Source organism: Tenrec ecaudatus, chromosome 17 (assembly GCF_050624435.1).
Source record: "Tenrec ecaudatus isolate mTenEca1 chromosome 17, mTenEca1.hap1, whole genome shotgun sequence".
NCBI classification, from domain to species: Eukaryota; Metazoa; Chordata; class Mammalia; order Afrosoricida; family Tenrecidae; genus Tenrec; species Tenrec ecaudatus.
Genome location: NC_134546.1, coordinates 84603949 through 84622619, shown reverse-complemented (window position 1 = coordinate 84622619; position 18671 = coordinate 84603949).

Below are 18671 nucleotides of genomic sequence, written 5' to 3'. Positions count from 1 at the left end.
TGAATAAAATATATTTTTATTCTTAAATATTCTCACTTGTGATATAAATTTGCACTTTTAGTTAGCATTTATGCAAAAGTTCACTTTCTCCGAAATAGTCACAGTTCTCGAATTAAATGTCACGTTAAAAACAAAATAAATGTGTTTTTCCTTCATCATAATACTAGCAATTTAGAAAGTCATTCATTTTCAAACTGCAGAGGATGCAAAGTTGTTAATAGACACCATGCTGTGCAGTGATTAACATACAATGACTCTGGTGACAGGAGGAACCCAGTGGGACTGCCTGATCACCCCACACACTCAGCCTCTGAACTCATACATTTTCCACTATCAACTGTGGATAAGCCTGCCACTTTCAGATCACTTATTTTGTGTACTATATTTGTATTTTCCTTTGTGGAAAGTTGTATGTTTCATCATTGCTACCCTGCAACCTGACTGACTCATCTCCTCCCCGATACCATTCAGTAAGAATATCCAGTTCCCTACAGATGGGCTTTGGGTCTCCAACTCTGCACTCACCCTCATGTAAAATGATATGATTTGTTGTTCTTTGATGCGTAGTACCTGATCCTTTCAACAGCTCATGGTCACGAGGGATGGTGTGCTTCTTCCATGTGGGCTTTGTGCTTCTGAGCTGGATGCCAGCTTGTTTATCTTCAAACCTTTAAGACCCCAGATGCTATATCTTTTGATAGCTGGGCATCATCAGCTTTCTTCACCACATTTGCTTATGCACACATTTGTCTTCAGTGATCGTGTCTGGAAGGCGAGCAGCATGGAATGCCAATTTAGTAGAACAATGTGCTCTTGCATTAAGTACTTGAGTGGAGGTCCAATGTCCATCTGCTACCTTAATACTAAACCTATAAATATATGCGCATAGATCTATTTCCATATCATAATATAAAAATATATTTACACATGTACATGCCTGTATTTAGACCTCAATGAATACCCCCTTTCTCCTACTTCTTTCCTCTATTTCCTTTTACTTTCCTCTTGTCCCACTATCATGCTCGCTTTCATTTTGGTTTCAGTAATTTCTCTTGGTTACATTCCCTTTACCAAGCCTCTCACACCTTCATTGCCACTAATTTTGGATCACTTGTTGCTCCCTTGTCTCTGGGTTGGTCAACACCACCTTCTTACCCCAACCTACCCCTCTCCTATGTCCTCCCGGAACCATATGTCCCATTGTTTTCTCCTCCAGACTGTTCATCTAGCCTATTTTATCTAGATAGATCAGCAGAGATAATAATAATATGCACCAAAAAACAAGGCAAGACAAAGCGACAAAAGAAAACACAATGATGACAACAAAAAAAAGAAAACCAATGACTCCTAAAAGAATAAATTAATTTAAAAAAAGAAAAAGAAAGAAAAACCTGTAAATAGACCAAGGTCTGATTTTTCACCTGTAGGTGATTCCTGCAATCAAGTCCAATGGGGTGCCACACTCTGGCCCCAAGAGTATCCTTTGCACCTCCTTGGGAGCTCCCTGCTCTGCTCTCCCCATTGCTCTGCCACATGCTTTTATAATTTGACTTCGATGTCATGAGGTCAGTCTGGGCCAATTCCAACATTGAGTCTCCAGTATTGTTCCCCATAGGTCCATGGATCCATGAGGGACGTCGTGTCTCATCCTGGGGCCAGCCATATGGTTCACTCTGTGCATTGGCTTTTCGGAGTAGGGATATTGTCCTCCAGGCCTGGTGAGCCAGGATGTGCTCCACTCTCTCTTCCTCCTCATGAATTTTCTCCCGTGTGCTCTGATCAGACATGTCCCTCTCCCCTAGCTGCAGCTTTAGTACCGTCCTGTAAAGTACAATCTTCTGGGAAGGAGAGGCAGCTGTCTATGTAGCTGGTATTGGGACGGAGCCTTCAGGCCCCTCTACTGGCTCCACAATCCATGCCATCAGGGTGCATTAACATCCCAGAACACTGGTTTTGAGTCTGATCCCTCTTTCTCTGCGGAGAAAAAAAATAGCCTCCCCTTGGGTTAGTCTGTGCCCTATTCTCCCATCACACATCTCTTTATTTTCCCTTTCCTCCCCAACCCTCCTTTTCAGTTGGCTACCATATGTACCCCCAGATTGGAAGACCATCCACTTCTATGTAAATACCTTTTACAGAGGTAGTTCGAGCCTGTCCTATAAGGTCACTTTGGGTAGAAAGTCAACCTGATGTCAGTGAGAGAGTCTTGTTACAATTTAGGAGACATTAACACACTCCTTCAATTGTAAATAGAGTTTCCCCTGAGTCTCTTTGAGAGCTGTGGGAACAAAAGCAACTCAAGACACAGCAGAAAGCCCCACCTGTGCTCAGCAATGTACCTACTCCTGCATCCTGGCCTTGTTGTTTGCCTGGAATGCTCCTTGTTGGTCAGAAAGCCCCATGCAGTGCAACCCCAGAGCTGTCCTGTGAGGGCCACACTGACTGCCCTCTCTGTGTCCAACTGCACTGTAATACACAGATGTGTCCTCAGTGCTCACAGAGGTCATGGGTAGGTAGAAATGTTTCTTGGCAGGGTCAATGTCAGCACTAGTGACCAAAAGTAGGAGATCCCTGTACACCACAGTCTCTCTCTTGGTGCTGCCTGACTCTAATCTATCCAAAATACTCTCTTCCTGACACTGACCCCATGGTAGGACCAGCATCTTCAGGAGAAAGAGGGGAAGGAAGGAGGTAAACATATCTGAACCAAGTACATCCTGGCTCAGCAGGCTTGAATCTCCTTCTGGGGAGGTCATTTTTAACCAGGAAACTATACCAAGTATGTCGCTATGAGTGTAACTGACTGGTATAAGGTCTGGGATCCATGAGCAGTTTGCTAATGCCACAGCACCACCACTCCACCAGGAGAGTTTTATAAAGCACTCTCCAAATCAATTTGAATACAGGCAGATAAATCAAGTTAGAAGGCAAACAAATGAGCACAGGAGGTGATTGCAGCTAGTTATCAGGAAGAAGTTCTAATAATACTGGGAATGGTTGGTGAGAAATGGCCAGGAAATTTGAGCTGAGGGTTTTCTGTCCTATAAGACAATGCACCTGCTCATTCTTCAAGGGCAGCAAGTGCCAAATGCCGAGAATTTCATTATAAAAATGCACTTCATCTGCTGTACAGCATTGCTGTTATTCAGCTGTCACAGACTGGGCTACTCCAGGGGAATCCAATCCAATAAAGGGCATCAGTGCCCCCACGTGGGGGATACCTCCCTGTCATGTCAGTGGCCTGTGACATGATCTCATATTCTCACTCTCTAGGAGACAGCAGACAGCTTTTCCTCTTCTGCTGAACTGAGAGGTGCTTCTGAGACTTCTGCTCTGAGGGTTTTTGCCCCTCTCAAGAAGTGGTTTCTCTCACTGTGTCTTGCACGGTAATACATGGCTGTGTCTGAGTCCTTCAGACTGCTCTACTGCAGGTATATGGTGCTGATGGAGTTGTCTGTGGAGATGGTGAGTTTTCCTTGGAAGGGTGGGTTGTAGTTTGTTTGAGAGTTTTCAGGATCAATTCTTCCTATCCATTCCAAGCCTATTCCAGGTGTCTGCCTAATCCAGTGCAAATAGTAGCTAGTAAAGCTGAACCCAGATGTCTTACAGGAGATCCTCAAAAGTTCTCCAGGTCTCTTCACCTCTGCCCCAGACTGCACCAACTGCACCTGAGCACAAACACATGTGGAAATAGGATTCAGAGATTGCCTCTTCACACACACTCCCCTCCATTCATCTCAGACCCTGTGGCGATCCTGACCTGGGAGAAGAGCAATGAGGAGAACTAGGGTGGCAGAGCCCATCTTGCAAGGAGAATGGAAAGGAATCACACTGGGGTCCCCAGCTGGGTGGTGAGGGTGCTTCTCCTGTGGTGGTAGCCTGTGAGTCTAAAATGGATATCTTCCACTTTGCATATTTGTGCCCTGCCCTCCTTGTCAGACATCTCTAGCCTCATAACCCTGAAAACTCAAGGCAGGGGGAGGTTTGGGTCTTGGGACTGCTGGGAGGGACAGAACCTGATCCTAATAACATCACACAACACACACACACACACACAAAGACACAAACACAGAGGCATTGGCAACTTAACCCCAGACAGTATTGAACTGTGGATCTACACTCAGTGCATCTCTCAGTCCACACTCAGGGGAGAGTGGTTTGAAACCCAGTGTGAGGCTGCAACCCAAGGAGTCTGGGCCCTCACAGACGGCCCCTCCTTACTGTCTGTGGGGAATTATATCCAGGACAGAAAGTACCTTTGTCTCCTTAGTGAAGATTTTGAAGAATCTGATCTCCCAAATAGTCCCTTCTCAGTAGACTCTCTGGTGTGTCCAAGCACCCAGGTGTGCCCTGTGCTTCCTGCTGCCTGAGGAGAGGAAACAAATCTCAGGGAATGTCAGCTTTACTCGGAGTGTCAGACAAATCTGAGCAGATTACAGACAAAGATGAGTGTGTCACTCTGAATACTCATGGTCAACCTGGCCCTTGTCACCGTCGCTCTGACAGTGGAGCTCTGTTCACAAGAGAAGTTAAAAGTATAGCATAGGGAAAATTTTACCTTCATCGGTTTCGTAATCTGTTCTAAATATTTCTCTGATCAACTGTGATCTAAACTAAAGAAAACCACCAGTGGGTTAACTTTTCTCTCTCTGAGGAGGAGGCCTTGGGGTTCAGGGAAACACACAGAACCACTGACGTAACAGCACACAAAGACAATCTCCTACATCTGTTCAAACTTCTGTGATTAAAAGGGCATCACTTATCCAGGGAAATTTCAGAATGTTTGGAACGAAAATGTAATTGTAACAGGAGTTTGTGTGTATTGCAGTCAATGAAATGAAATGAAATGAAACGAGTGTATGAGTAGTTGAATGAGCATTAATCTTCTCGTTAAACCACAAGAAAGTATAAAGATAAAAATAGAAAATAATATTAAACCGTTTCCCTTCAGTTCTCCTCTGATGGGGAGAGAGCACCTCAGGTTGTGGTTTATGCACTCTGGGTCTACCAAGAACAGAACAAGGACCCAGAGAAGATGCCCTAATTCCATGCTTCATTTTCCTCCCTCTGTTCTCTGGAGTTGATGGTTATGCTAAAAACATCTAAATCTCAGTTCTGAGGGACAGGAAGAGGACTAAAAACCATGACATGGGAAAATAGGATAGGGGAGGCCCAAATGCTGCTAGAAAACCTGTATATTACTCCTCATGCACTGAGTCTTGAATCTGGGTCATGTGCTGTTTATCTCAAGACCCTGTGCAATACATCCCAACCTTCCCTTTGTGGTGCTTACAATCTGGTCCCACATAGCTTCCCTGACCTACTTTTATCTGCTTCACCACACACATCCAATAAGTGCTCCTGTTGTGGGGACCCAGTTACTTGAGATAATCTCTTGAAGAGTGAGTCATTGTTTTATAGCATCCTTCCTCCTTATGACACACCTCATGTAGTAGCTTGTGCATTTAGTCTTCAATTTATCTCAGGATAGACAAGAGTGTTCTCTGAACAGCATCTGCCTGGACTCAGCCCAAACCCCTGAACCTGAATGCACAATGACACTGGTGTCTGTTGAACGAGTTTCTCTTCCTCTCTGTCATCCATCTATACATTTTCCTATCTCTACTGTCTGTCTTATCTATCTATGTATCTATCTGTCTATCATAAATCTATTAATTGGTCTATCGATCTGCTGAACTATCTATTTAGCTGTCAATTTTCTCTATAGGCCTGTCCATATCTCGTATCTCTCATCTATCTGTATTTATATTATCTATCAGTGCTTCTGTTTCTATCCATTTCATGCCTAACTTTATTTCTGAAATAAATCCCAGCATAATGGGAGCAATATGTTTTGTTTTTGGTTGAGTATGCTATATATTGGTCATTGATTCTAGTTTGCTAGACCCATTTATTTGTTTGTTTACTTATTAAATTCTTGATGTCCTCATGGCTTTTTATTTCAATGTTAAGACCATAATTGAAAATATTGAATTACTTTTTATTGCATTTAAAATATTATCCAGAATTTGTATGATATATTTTGAACGAATAATGTTATATTCTCACCACCTGTCTGTTAGTTCATCATACTGTGGTGGCTTGTGCGTTGCTGTGATGCTGGAGGATATGTCACTGTTATATCAAATGTCAGCAGGGTCACCCAAAGTAAACAGATTTAATCAAAGCTTCCAGACTAAGACGAGACAATGCAGAAGGACCCCACTACCTTCTTCAGTGAAAGAAACTTTGAAAATCTTACGCATAACTAAGGAAAGGAATTAGGAAATTGTTGAAGCTACTGCCAGAGGATGCACCCCTCAGGGTTGAGGACACTCAAAATGTGACTGAAGTGGAGCTGGCTTCTTGGAGGAGAGTTGGCCATGAGGACGCAATTTGGGTAAAACCTCTGGGAGTGGAGCCGCCAGGATCTTCATTGGCTAATGGGGCATGACTCAAGGTAAAGAGAAACAGCTGCAAAAGTCTTCTAATTATCAAAACTGATAATTTGCATACTATAAATTTAGGAAAATTGGAAGGGGCCAAAGATGGAACGGGATGCTTGAAGCTCACTTGGTATTCTAGGCATTAGTGAGCTTAAATGAACTTAAATGTTATTGCAAGTTGATCAGGAAATCATAAGATTTACTACGCCGGGAACAACACAATGAAGAGAAGGGGATGGCATTCATTGTCAGAAAGGATCTTGCTAAACCCATAATGAAATACAGTACTCTCTGTGATAAGATCATGTCTGCCTTCAAGGAAATCCAACCAATACAACTATTATCAAAGAGTACTTTAAAAATGCATTTGCTGTAAACTCTAATATACAAATAATTGAGGTCTAACACTAATAAATAAAATTATATTTTATGTGCTCCTTCCTCCCCACTTTCTGCTGTTGAAATTTCAATTCCATTATTATACATCCCACATGCAATAGGGCTGATTTTACATATTTCTTATACATTAATCTTGCATTCCTATGTCATAAAAATAGATAAATTCCTTGGGAGAAACAGTGCGATGGAGAAGCATCCCCAGACCACAACAAGAAACCAGCACTGAAACCTTGCATCTGCAGCTGCTCCTGGGGTGTGTCCTGTGATCTGTGGATTCTGAGTGCCCCCTGCAGCCCATGTCTCTCCCAGCAGGGAGTTTGTGTCTGGGATCACACTGACTCCCTCTCCCTCTTTCTCACAGAGTACTACATGGTCTTGCCTTCCATTTTCTAACCTTCTATTTGCCAATAAACTGTGTTTTTGTCATTGTCTCTGGAGGTGGTAAATTGAACCTTCATGGAGTCTGCATAGTTCTCAGTACGGAGATGGAAGTATTTACACAGAGAGCTAAGGAAAGGCTACATACCAAGGTATTTCTTATCCTCCCCCCTTCAGGGGCTGATTTAATTCCACAGTATTGCAATGATAATTTCACAGGAAGTAATTTTCTTTGTTTCTCATCTCTAAGTTCATAACTGGTAAATTAAGTGAAGATTCAACTAAATATTCCGAGTCACTGCCTCAGCGAGTACAGCTGCCCTCCCCTCAGGTGTCCTGACGCTCTCAGCATGTGGATTTCTGCAGCGTGTGTCTCACACGGGAATAGGTGGCAGTGTTCTCGGAGTTCAGGCTGCCAATCTGTAGATAAGCTGTGCTCAATGACGCATCCCAGGAGATGTCTTCCTGCCTTTTGTGAAGCCTTGGGCATATGTTGACTTCCCAACGTGGGTGTTGATGCAGCCCATCCACTAAAGGCCTTTTCCTGGTGCTTGTCACACCCAATTTGTACCGTAGCTGGAGAAGGTGTATCCGGAAGTCCTGCAGGACCCCTTCACCTACTCTCCTGGCTTCTGCACCTCGGCCTCAGACTGCACTAACTGCACCTGGGCATGCACACCTGTGAGGAAGTAAACCAGAAGGTGAGGGCTCTGGAGCTGCCTCAGTCTTCTCTCCAGCCTCATCCATGTCTGATCTTACCCAGGGCGCCTGCCAATAGGAACACGAATTTGCATGGTCACTTCTTGATGAGTTCACTTCGGTGTCAGTGGTTTAGGTGCAACCTATGTGGCAATGTCCTTGTATCAAAGGAGATGACTTCAGCTTTCATTTCTATAGGGCACTTAAATATGCATACAATTTGCATAATTGAATGTATTTCTGGTATATATCACTTATAAATAATAGGAAACCAGAATACTCTAGGGAACCCTACATCGGCATAGCAGAGCCTAAACACCTCAAGTATGGAACATTTGCTCATTGTTAAGGTATGAGAGCCACATACTCACCAGGGGCTCTTCTGCACTGAGGGATAATTGCTGAACCAGTCATGCAAGCAAGCAAGCAAGCACACAATTTCTGCCTCAAAACCTAAATCTCCCGCCATTAGGTCGATTCAGACTCATAGCAAACCCCTACTGCCCTTTAGGGTTTCTAGGGCCCTCAGTATTTATAGGCACACATAACAATCTTTCTCCCTGCTGAGTTTGAACTCTGAGCGCTGTGGTCAGCAACTCAATGCTCAGCCCACAGCACCATGCGGGCTATGTATAGATCTGTTTCAGGGAGCCTATGTTACCTGAGAGTATGATGCTACTTTGGCTCACGTGCCTGTGGGAGTTGGACGGTGAGTAGGGAAGACTGCGGAAACATGGACGGCTTGAAAAGCATGGCTTTGGGGAAGGCTACTGAAAGCAGTACTGACTGCGAGAAGAACACGTAGGTCTGTCTTGGAGGAAGAACAGCCAGAATGCTTCCTGGAAGCGCGATGTTGAGCCAGAAGAGCACTGTCACCTAGCAACAACAAAGATTAATACGAATTTAAAATTGTTATAGTTTTTTTAATATTTGGGTGGTTGTGAAAATATTAAGGAAGCCTTACCTCATCCACGTTACATCCCTGATATTCTCCTTCAGACTTATTTTTATTCCCCAAATGCAAAGGACATTTCAAAGAATGTGATTTGAGTCCCTCAGAAAGTGTTAGAAAAAGGAAAACTTTGACTTGAGACTTACATAGACATCAGTGTACACTGTAAGGAAATAATAGCTTTATAATTTGAGGGTTTCATTCAAGATTTCTATGTTTTATATCAGTAATATTTCCTAACACTTCGGTGTATATGTACAAGGGACCCTCAAAGAAGTGTCATACATACAAGGCACAGGTGCAGGATCCTGGGTCTGTGCTGTTTGTGCCCCAGTGTCCCCTGCTGGTCAGAACACCCCCTCTGTCCAGCCACTCCACATCTCCAGCTAAATGATCTGTGGGTGGTCTCACTCTGAATTCTCTACACTGTGTCTCCTGCATAGTAATTCACAGCATGTCCTCGGTGGTCACGGAGCTCAGCTGCAGCAGAGCTGGTTCTTGGATGTGCCTGGGCTGATGACTAGATCATATTTGGCAAGTGTCATGTAATCTCTGGCCCGCTTTGAACTGTAGTGAGTCCTTTGTGTCCACTACAGACATTTCTTAGAGAGCTGCCTGATTCAATCACAAGCAGCACTGGTGCTAGAGACAGAATCCCCAGTGATGGTGCAGGTGAGGGTGAGTCTGTGAAGGTTTCACCCCCTGAGGGCCTGACTCCTGGGTGCACCCAGAACAGGACACCTGGAGTCTTTAAGAACAAGCATTAAATGCCCATCTGTCTTTGAATCTGCTCTGACCCACTGCATTTCCCTGCCACTGACCTAAGGTGAATACAGCACCATCAGAAGGAGGAAGAGCAAGGAGACAGACATTTTTATTTCAGGCTCCCTGACTCAGCAACCTCTGGAATCCCCTGATTGGGAAGGGGTGATCCTCTCATTTAAGTAAAAAACCACACCAGGCATTAGCCTTTGAGTGCTACTGGCTATTATAACAGGTGGGGACTATGAACAGCAGGTTAATGGACCAAAGCTCATTCTTGAAATAAGTTGGTTGACTCAGATGTCAGAGATGGGAATGATGTGACCCACAGGCCTTCGTTGAATTTTTAGCCTTCCCAGAATCCAATATTGGCAATCATTAAATTATCAGATCTCCAGTGTAACTGTATTGTTTTTTTGGAACACATGTATCTATTAATTCATGCATTAATTTATTCATTATGAGGTCGAAGAGGTATGAGCACACCTGATACTCTTGAGCACTGTGGAAAACTCAGTAAATCAAGCATCGGAGCTCACTAACGAAACATCTCTCCCTAAAGAAAGCAAACCCACTGTCTTGCATTTATTCTGACTCATAAGCACCCCATAAGACTGATTAGAACTGCTCCTTAAGCTTTCTCTGGCTGTAAATATTTACAGGAATAGACCACCTCATCTTACTCAGAAGGAAGAGTTGGCTGGTTTGAATCCCTGACCTTGTGGTGAGCAACCAAATATTGATCCCATGGCATAACCATGTCTCTTTCTATATCTGCACCAGGAAGCTCGTATGACAGGGTTTTTAAATGTCACCTTGAGAATCCATGTCATGGTATTTTCAATACTATTATATGAATATGAACTCTGGACTATGAATGAGAAGGGCCATAGAAAAAATGTTGGCTTTTGACTTACGGTATTGACAGAGAATGATGAAAGTACTGTGGGGCAGCTGACAATAAAACAAACGGATCTGTTTTGAAGGAAGCACAGCCAGAGAGTTCCTTAGAAACTAGGATAGTGGACATCTTTTCAAGTATTTCAGATAAGTGATCCTGATACCAGTCCCTTGAGAAATACATCATCCATGATAAAATAAGGGATCAATATAGAAGGTACATCATGAGATGGGTTGACACAATGACTGTAACAAGGGCTGAAAATATTGAGATTATGGTGCAGAACTGGACATTATCTAGTCCTGTCATGCATTGAATCACTGAGAACTGGAAATGATTCTGTGACACTTAACATCATCAAAAATAATAAAAACACACAACATTCTTCCGAGGTGGAACAACAGTGCTAGGGGATAGGGTATATGTTTTATGAGGGAAACACATCTAGCAAAAGAAAATGTGCATCAGCATACAGTTTTTATCATTGTTCTCATGTTGAAGTTCTCTGTGTTTTGGCTAATTGTTGGTAGCAAAAGTCTTGTCTATCTATTTATAGAGCTGTAATCATCCAAGGTTAGGGTGCAGGATGACTGTTAGAGACTCAAAGTAACCCTGGATGTGAAATTTTAGTAGCAACCCAGGACACTGCCTGTAGTACCAGAAACACCTTCCGTGGTTGTGGAAACTAAGAGTGACTCCAATAATGGCCAAACACCCTATAAGCAATATCAAAGAATTGGTTCATTTGGGTTATGGTGTTAGAGAATATTATTAAATATATCTTAGGCTGCCAAAGGCACGAGCAGGTCTGTCTTGGATTAAGCACATCTTGAATATTTCTTGCATTCACGTAAGATTTTATCTCACTTATTGGGGGATGTCATCATGAGGACCTGGTACCCAGAGAATGGTCTTGTGCTTGGTAAAGCAGAATGGTAATGACCAAGGGAGAGACTTTCGAGGAGGTGGATTGTCACACAGGCTGCAATGATGGGTGCAACAGATGAATGACTGTGAGGATTGTGCACTTCCGGTTAGTAGTTCATCCTTGGTACATAGGCTCTCTGGGAGCTGAAGCCAACTCAAGGGTACCTAACAATACCAGCATGGGCAAGAGTATCCAGATCATTCTAAGTTAAGATTGTTACATAAATGTGCATCCGTGAGCATTCACTGGAATGATACATTGGACAGCTACCTGATGGCTTGGAGAAAATTTGGGACTCAAATGAGAATATTTTCCTGCATTAATATTTCTACAAGGATCCCTGGTGACGGAGTGGTTATGCTTTGGGCTGAGGGCTGCATATCAGCAGTTAGAAACCACCAGCTGCTCCACGGAAGAAAGAAGGGGCTTTTTACTCCTAAAACAGTTATAGCCTCAGAAACCCACAGGGTCCTAACTGTGAGTTGGCATTGACACTAGGCAGTGCATTTGGATTTTTGGAATATGTTTAGCTTTGATAACAAATGATACTAGTCAATAGAGTCAATTTCAAACAGATCTCATCAAGCCATATTACCATGCACTCTGATTTTGCATAGATGTTGAAGGATAGACAAAGCCCATTCCAATGAAAAGAAGGCATGTCCAGATTCATGAAGGTTCCCTAGAATCACTTGGCATGGTGGTCCCTAGCACCTCTCTACGGGGTGGCTGCTCCACAGCTTCTGAGAGGAAAGAGTTCATTTCCAGGCACCTGCTGAAACCATGGCCTGTTGCAGGGAGGTTTGTGTCTGGGCTCACACTGACTTCCCATTACTGTGTCTCTAGCAGTGTAATACATGACTGTGTCCTCAGGATTCACAGAACTCAGTTTTAAGAAAACTTGGCTCTTAGAGGTGTCATTGGTGATGTTGATTTGTGACTAGGAGATCTGGATGATAGTGTGTGCTTCTACCACCCCATACATCACTGACCCACAAGTGTCCCTTCCTGGAGCCTGGTGGATCCGTTCACTGCATTGCTAGTTAAGGATAATCCAGAAACAGTACAGGTAAAAGACAGGTTCTGAGAGGGTTTCACCAGTCGTGGGCCTGACTCTTGTTGTTGAACCTGGGCCAAAACACCTGGGGATAAAGAGAAACACAACGAGTCATGTGGTCAGATGCTGCATCCCAGGACTTCATGTATGAATCCCTGAAGCACCCACCTTCCGGAGTTGCCACCAGGAATAGGAAAACCCACACATGATTGACCTTCATGTCCATAAGAACCATGATACTCAGGGAACACTCTCCAGGGTGAGAAGTAGTCAGAATTTAAGTGTGTGCATGCTGTGGGTTCATCCAGCTGACTAAGAGCGATTTGCATGTGAGAGGTGCATTTGTACATACAGGCCTATGGGACAAAGTGAGGTCCCTGGGCCTGGTCCTCCCACTCAAACAATGATACTGGCAGTGCCCTTATGATAACTTCCTCTCCCTGAGCTCTTGGTTTCATCCAGCTCTGAGTTATCTTTTTTTTTTAAACAATTTATTGGGGCTCATACAATTCTTTTCACAGTTCATACATATACATACATCAATTGTATAAAGCACATCTGTACAGTCTTTGCCCTAATCATTTTTTTCTCTTTTCTTCTTTTACATTTTATTAGGGACTCATACAACTCTTACCTCAATCCATACATATATATACATCAATTGTATAAAGCACATCCATACATTCCCTGCCCCAATCATTCTCAAGGCATTTGCTCTCTACGCTCTGAGTTATCTTAATCCACACAAGGATACATTCTGTTCAGGGAGCAATATGCAGCCACAGATCGAGGACACTTATGTCCAGTGATAGATAGATACAGATATCCAAAGAGAGGGAGAGATAGACTAACAATGTCAGACTAACAGGAGGATAAAGAGGTGTATAGATAGATAATAAATTAAAATATTCACCACAAAAGAGGCCATATCTCTTTTGATTCATAACACCTACATTAGTCTATATTTACATATTTGAATATACCAGTGTGGTCACACAACATCCAAATGACCAAAGTATTACTAAATTTGGTAAACATGTCTTTGCCGAAAACAAATTTACTACTAGGTATCTTCACACCACGAATAACTCCAATGATGGCATTTTCAATTGTTTCATATGCATATTAAAACTGAATGTTGACTAAAGAAGATTTATTAACATTTTGGCATTACCATAGACTGTCAAAGGAACCGACCATGTGGTCTTAGCCTAATGCTTAACCACTGCACCACCACCAGCAGCAATAGCTCCTCAAAAGAAAGACTAGACTTTCTCCTCCAGTAAAGAGTTACAGCCATGGATACCCACAGGGACCCACAGGGGCTTGCTATGAGTCAGCATTAACTTGATGGCAGTGAATTTGCTTTGGGTTTGGCCAAAGAAACAAGCGAGTTCTTCCTGGAAGAATGCATCAAGAATTCTCCTTAGAAACAAAGATGGTGACATTTTATCTCACTTCCTTGGGCATGATATCAAGGGAACCCAGTCCTTGAAAAAGGGCATCATACTTGGCAAAATAGAGGACAGGGATAAAGAGCAAGGCCCTCAGTGAGATGGACTGACATAGTGGCTGCAATAATGGGGTCAAACTTAAGAATTATGGTAAGGATGACAGTATTGTGCAGTGTTTTGTTCTTTTGTGTCTAGGGTTGTAATGAGTTGGAACTGAATGAATAGCACATAACAACAAAATAACACACAAAATATCCAGAAGCCAACGTCTTAGAAAACTTATACAAATTCATACAAAGTTCTTGCACAGTATATACAGTTTATTCATACAAGGAATTCATATGAATGAAAAAAAAGAATTGAAGACTCATTGAGAGTATTGAGGAATCTATTGACCTTCCTTTCCTGGTTCTTAATTTCATTATTTAAACGAACTGAATACAAGCTCTATGCATATGCTACCAGAAGCAACACCCCCTTGTGTTCGCCTAAAGGCAGACTGTTCAGTATTCCCAGGCATTCAAAGGGGCTGAACTTGGGAATCAGCACAGATTTCTGGTCGCAGGGTTAGCATGCTAAACGAAATACCATCTACTGTAAATACCATCTACTCTTCAAAAGTATCGCCAATCTGTATGATAAGATTCATAAAAAAATGAGCATATTAAATAATATGTTTCTGAATGGAAGGGGACTGAAATATGTCCCTCTTTTTAAAAAGCAGGCTTCTCATATGATCAGAGTTCATTTTCTATCATTAAAAAAACCTGAATTAAAAAAAAGCCTGTCTCAGAACCACCACATCCAGAATTCCTAGTGGAAGTTAAGATGACAAGGTTTTGTCACACAAACTTTGGATACATTATCAGGAGGGACTAACATTGGGAAAGGGACAGGGCCATCAAGATGGATTGACTCTGTGATTACAACAATGCTCTCACACCTGGGAAAGCCTATGAAGATGGTGCAAGACAAGGCACTATTGTACAGAGAGACTCTATGATTTGCAACCTATTTAATGAAAACTAACAACCAGACTATTGTTTTCCTTGAGAAAGCATGGTATCTTAATTAATAAAATGGAATGCAATACCATTGGATACAAGTTATGAAAACTCAAGGAATAAATGGGAATTGAATCACTGCTCTATGTTAATCCCCGCTATGTGGGAATAACCCTGCTTCAATGAACAATAATAGTGATCTTGCCCTCTGCACCCTTGGTTAGGTGGGTTCCTGTACTTCAAGCATCCTAAACACCCTCCAGACTTGCCCTGTCTGCATGGGAACTTTGTGTTGGGCTCACTCTGAGTTCCACTCACAGGTTGTGTTTGAAGTATTAGCAAACATATGCAACTTCAATAGAATTCTGGGTTAGTTCGATTTTCTACCCTTGTTAATGTTCTTCCTTTTGTTCAAAGCTCACAAGTAAAAAGAGGGATGCTCATGTAGATCATCCACCCATGGGCTGTGACCAGGTCATTGCCACAGGTGCTAAGGTGAGGTAACTCCACCCTGAGCTTGATTAATACCATTATCAGTTGAAGATAATCAGAATGGGGTAAGGTTGTGGAGACTGGACAAACACGCATGGGGACTGTGTGTGCTGAACTGTATGGAACGTACATGCTTAACAAAAATAATAATAACTGTCATCAAGTCAATTTTGTCTCATAGTGACCCAACGGGGCAAGGTGGAACTGCCCCTGTGAGTTTCCAAGACTGTAACTCTTCATGGGAGTAGAAAGTTTATGTGTATACAGACTTAACATTTATTGAGCTATACACATTCACTTGTGCACTTTAGCTATGTTAATTACCAGGGAGAGCATTAAAACAACATCGAGGTGAATTATATAAGGTATGATATCACTTTATCAGACAATGAATTGCAGACTCTGATTTTTTTAAGTGGAATTAATTTCTTATTAATGTCATGACACAATACCTGGGTTGACATTACTATCACTAAATACACACTGAACTCAATGCGATTGTGATATAATGGTTTGGGTACAAAATGAGGCACATTGAGGACATGCACTCTTCCACTGCCATATCCTGAATGGAACAGTTGGAACTATTAAATCCCTGTTGAGATAGGAAAGGAGAGAGGTAGCCTGTTGTTAATCAATAGTCAAAATGTATTATAATTTGTTGAGATTTAGTTTGTTAAAAGGGACCAAGGATGTAAGAGCTCCCTCCCCTCCGGTAAATTCCTTTTAAACTTAATTATCTAAAAGTCTGTTAATTATTCCAGATACTCCTAATTCAGGAAGATGGAAGATTGACTATTTCGATGAGCAAGGAGACTGAAACTTTAGGAGGTACTGGTGTGACAGTCCATGGAATAATGAAGACAGAAATTGATGATGTCATAATTGCTTGGGGAAATGTAAACTCTTTCTGTGAAATTTGCTCCATTTTGTCCCATTGCTTGAGGGTCCTCTGAGGATTGTAAACTTGTGAACTAACTTCCCCTGCAACCAGACAGGAAGGTTGGTGTATATAACTTGGTATCATAGTGGTTATGCTTGGACTGAGATTTGTATGTCAGTGGTTTACAACAACCAGCCATTCCATTGGAAAAGGACAAGGGGATCTATAGGCGTAAATATCGGAAACCCACAGTGGTGTGACTATAAATTGGTATGGACTCAATGGCAGTGAGTTCATTTTTTTTAATATTTCTAATTTTGACAACAAACAGCACTGGTTAGTATCCTGAATTGTAATCTGAGATCTCATAAATATGTATTACTGTGAAGTCTGCCTTTGGATAGATGGTGAAAAATGGACAAAGCCCATTCCAATGAAAAGAAGGCATGTTCAGATGCATGAGGGTTCCCCAGAGTCACTGTGCTTGGTGGTCCCTAAGGAGGTGCTGGCAGGTGGGGAAACCACAGCTTCTGAGAGAAAAGCACCTCTCTCTTGCATCTGCTGAAATCATGGCCTGTTACAGGGAGGTTTGTGTCCGGGCTCACACTGACTTCCCATCACTGTGTCTCTAGCACAGTAATACATGGCTGTGTCCTCAGGATTCACAGAGCTCAGTTTTAAAGAAACTTGGCTCTTGGAGGTGTCTCTGGTGATGCTGACTCTGGATTGGAGAGCTGGATTATACCTTGTGCCCCCATTATTCCATATAGCACCAACCCACTCCAGTCCCTTTCCTCGGGCCTGGCGGATCCAATGCACACCATAGCTGGTTAAAGAGAATCCAGATATAGCACAGGTGAGAGACAGGGTCTGTGAGGGCTTCACCAGTCCTGGGCCTGACTCTTGTAGCTGCACCTGGGCCAAGACACCTGGGGATAAAGAGAAACACCGTGAGTCACGTGATCAGATGCTGCATCCCCAGACTTCATGTGTGAATCCCTGAAGCACTCACCTCCCGGAGTCGCCACCAGAAATAGGAAAACCCACACACAATTCATGTTCATGTGGATAAGATTAGTGATACCCAGAAAATGCTCTCCAGGGTGAGAAGGAATATGAATTTAAGTCCATGCATGCTGTGGTTTCATTTGGGTTCTTATTAGGTATTTGCATGTGGGAGGTGCATTTGTATGTAAAGTTGGAAAGGACTCAATGGAGACCGTAGCTCTGAGACTCACACTAGAAAAGAGATGTAGGTGGAGTCCTTGGGAGAACACAGCCATCTCTCTGAAGTCTTCATTTTACCAATCATACAAACATCTGTTCATACTTTACATTTAATGGAGCTTTATATCCATGATTATCAGAAGTACCCAGATGATCTTGTGATGTTATAGAGAATCTCTTTCCTCACCATGTGATGCAATCAAGACCAGGCTTTCCTGAATCTTTTCATGCATCTGACTACAAAGGGAAACACGTGTCTGTCTTCCCTAAATCTCCTTACCCTAGGACATTGCAGAATATTTGGAAAGGAGTAAAAGGTACTTAAACGTTAGCTTCTAGATTTGGAGTTGGAATTAAAAAGGTTTACTATCAACAAGGTTATTTTTGAGGTGCAAAGCAACCAAAGAAATAATAAGAATCTCATTTTTCCTCCCATGATTATCACCCAGGGTGGGTGTTGGGTCAATAGATTCTGAGAGCCCCCTGCTGACAGCATCCCATCACATACAGGAGAGGTGTTTCCTGCGCTCACACTGTCCTCCAACTTCTGTGGGTCCCACAGCAATATTTTTTCTGGTCCTAAGCTTTCAGACTATTGTCAGGAGTGTTACCTGGAGTTGTCTCAGTGGGTTTCCTGCCATGGGCAGTAGAGCTACCATAGTGGTCAGCACAGCAGTTCTAGCTGACTAGGCACTGAAGTCTTTACCCAGGCTCCTGACCTCACTTCTTTCTTCACTTGGTCCAGAGCTGGTGGGTCCTAAGCATCCCTGCAGGTCAGCCTTCCCTCTGAGGTTACTTTTATGTTTGGATTCACACTGACTCTCACTGTGCAAATCTTTGCAGCAAGAGAGTGTTATACGTTGCAATAGTGGAAGGAATTATGGTCTGTAGGTATTCATATTGAGATATATGCCACAATAAAATACTGATTAAGAAAGGAGGAAAACTGCCTGAAAGACAATGAAGGTATTGAACAGAGTTTATGCTTCATTTTCTCCACAAGAAGAGTAAACATAAGTAACTCAGATTTGAAGCAAGAAAGTTAAAGTTATTTATTCCATGCTATTGAAGACAGTGGCAAGCCAGAAT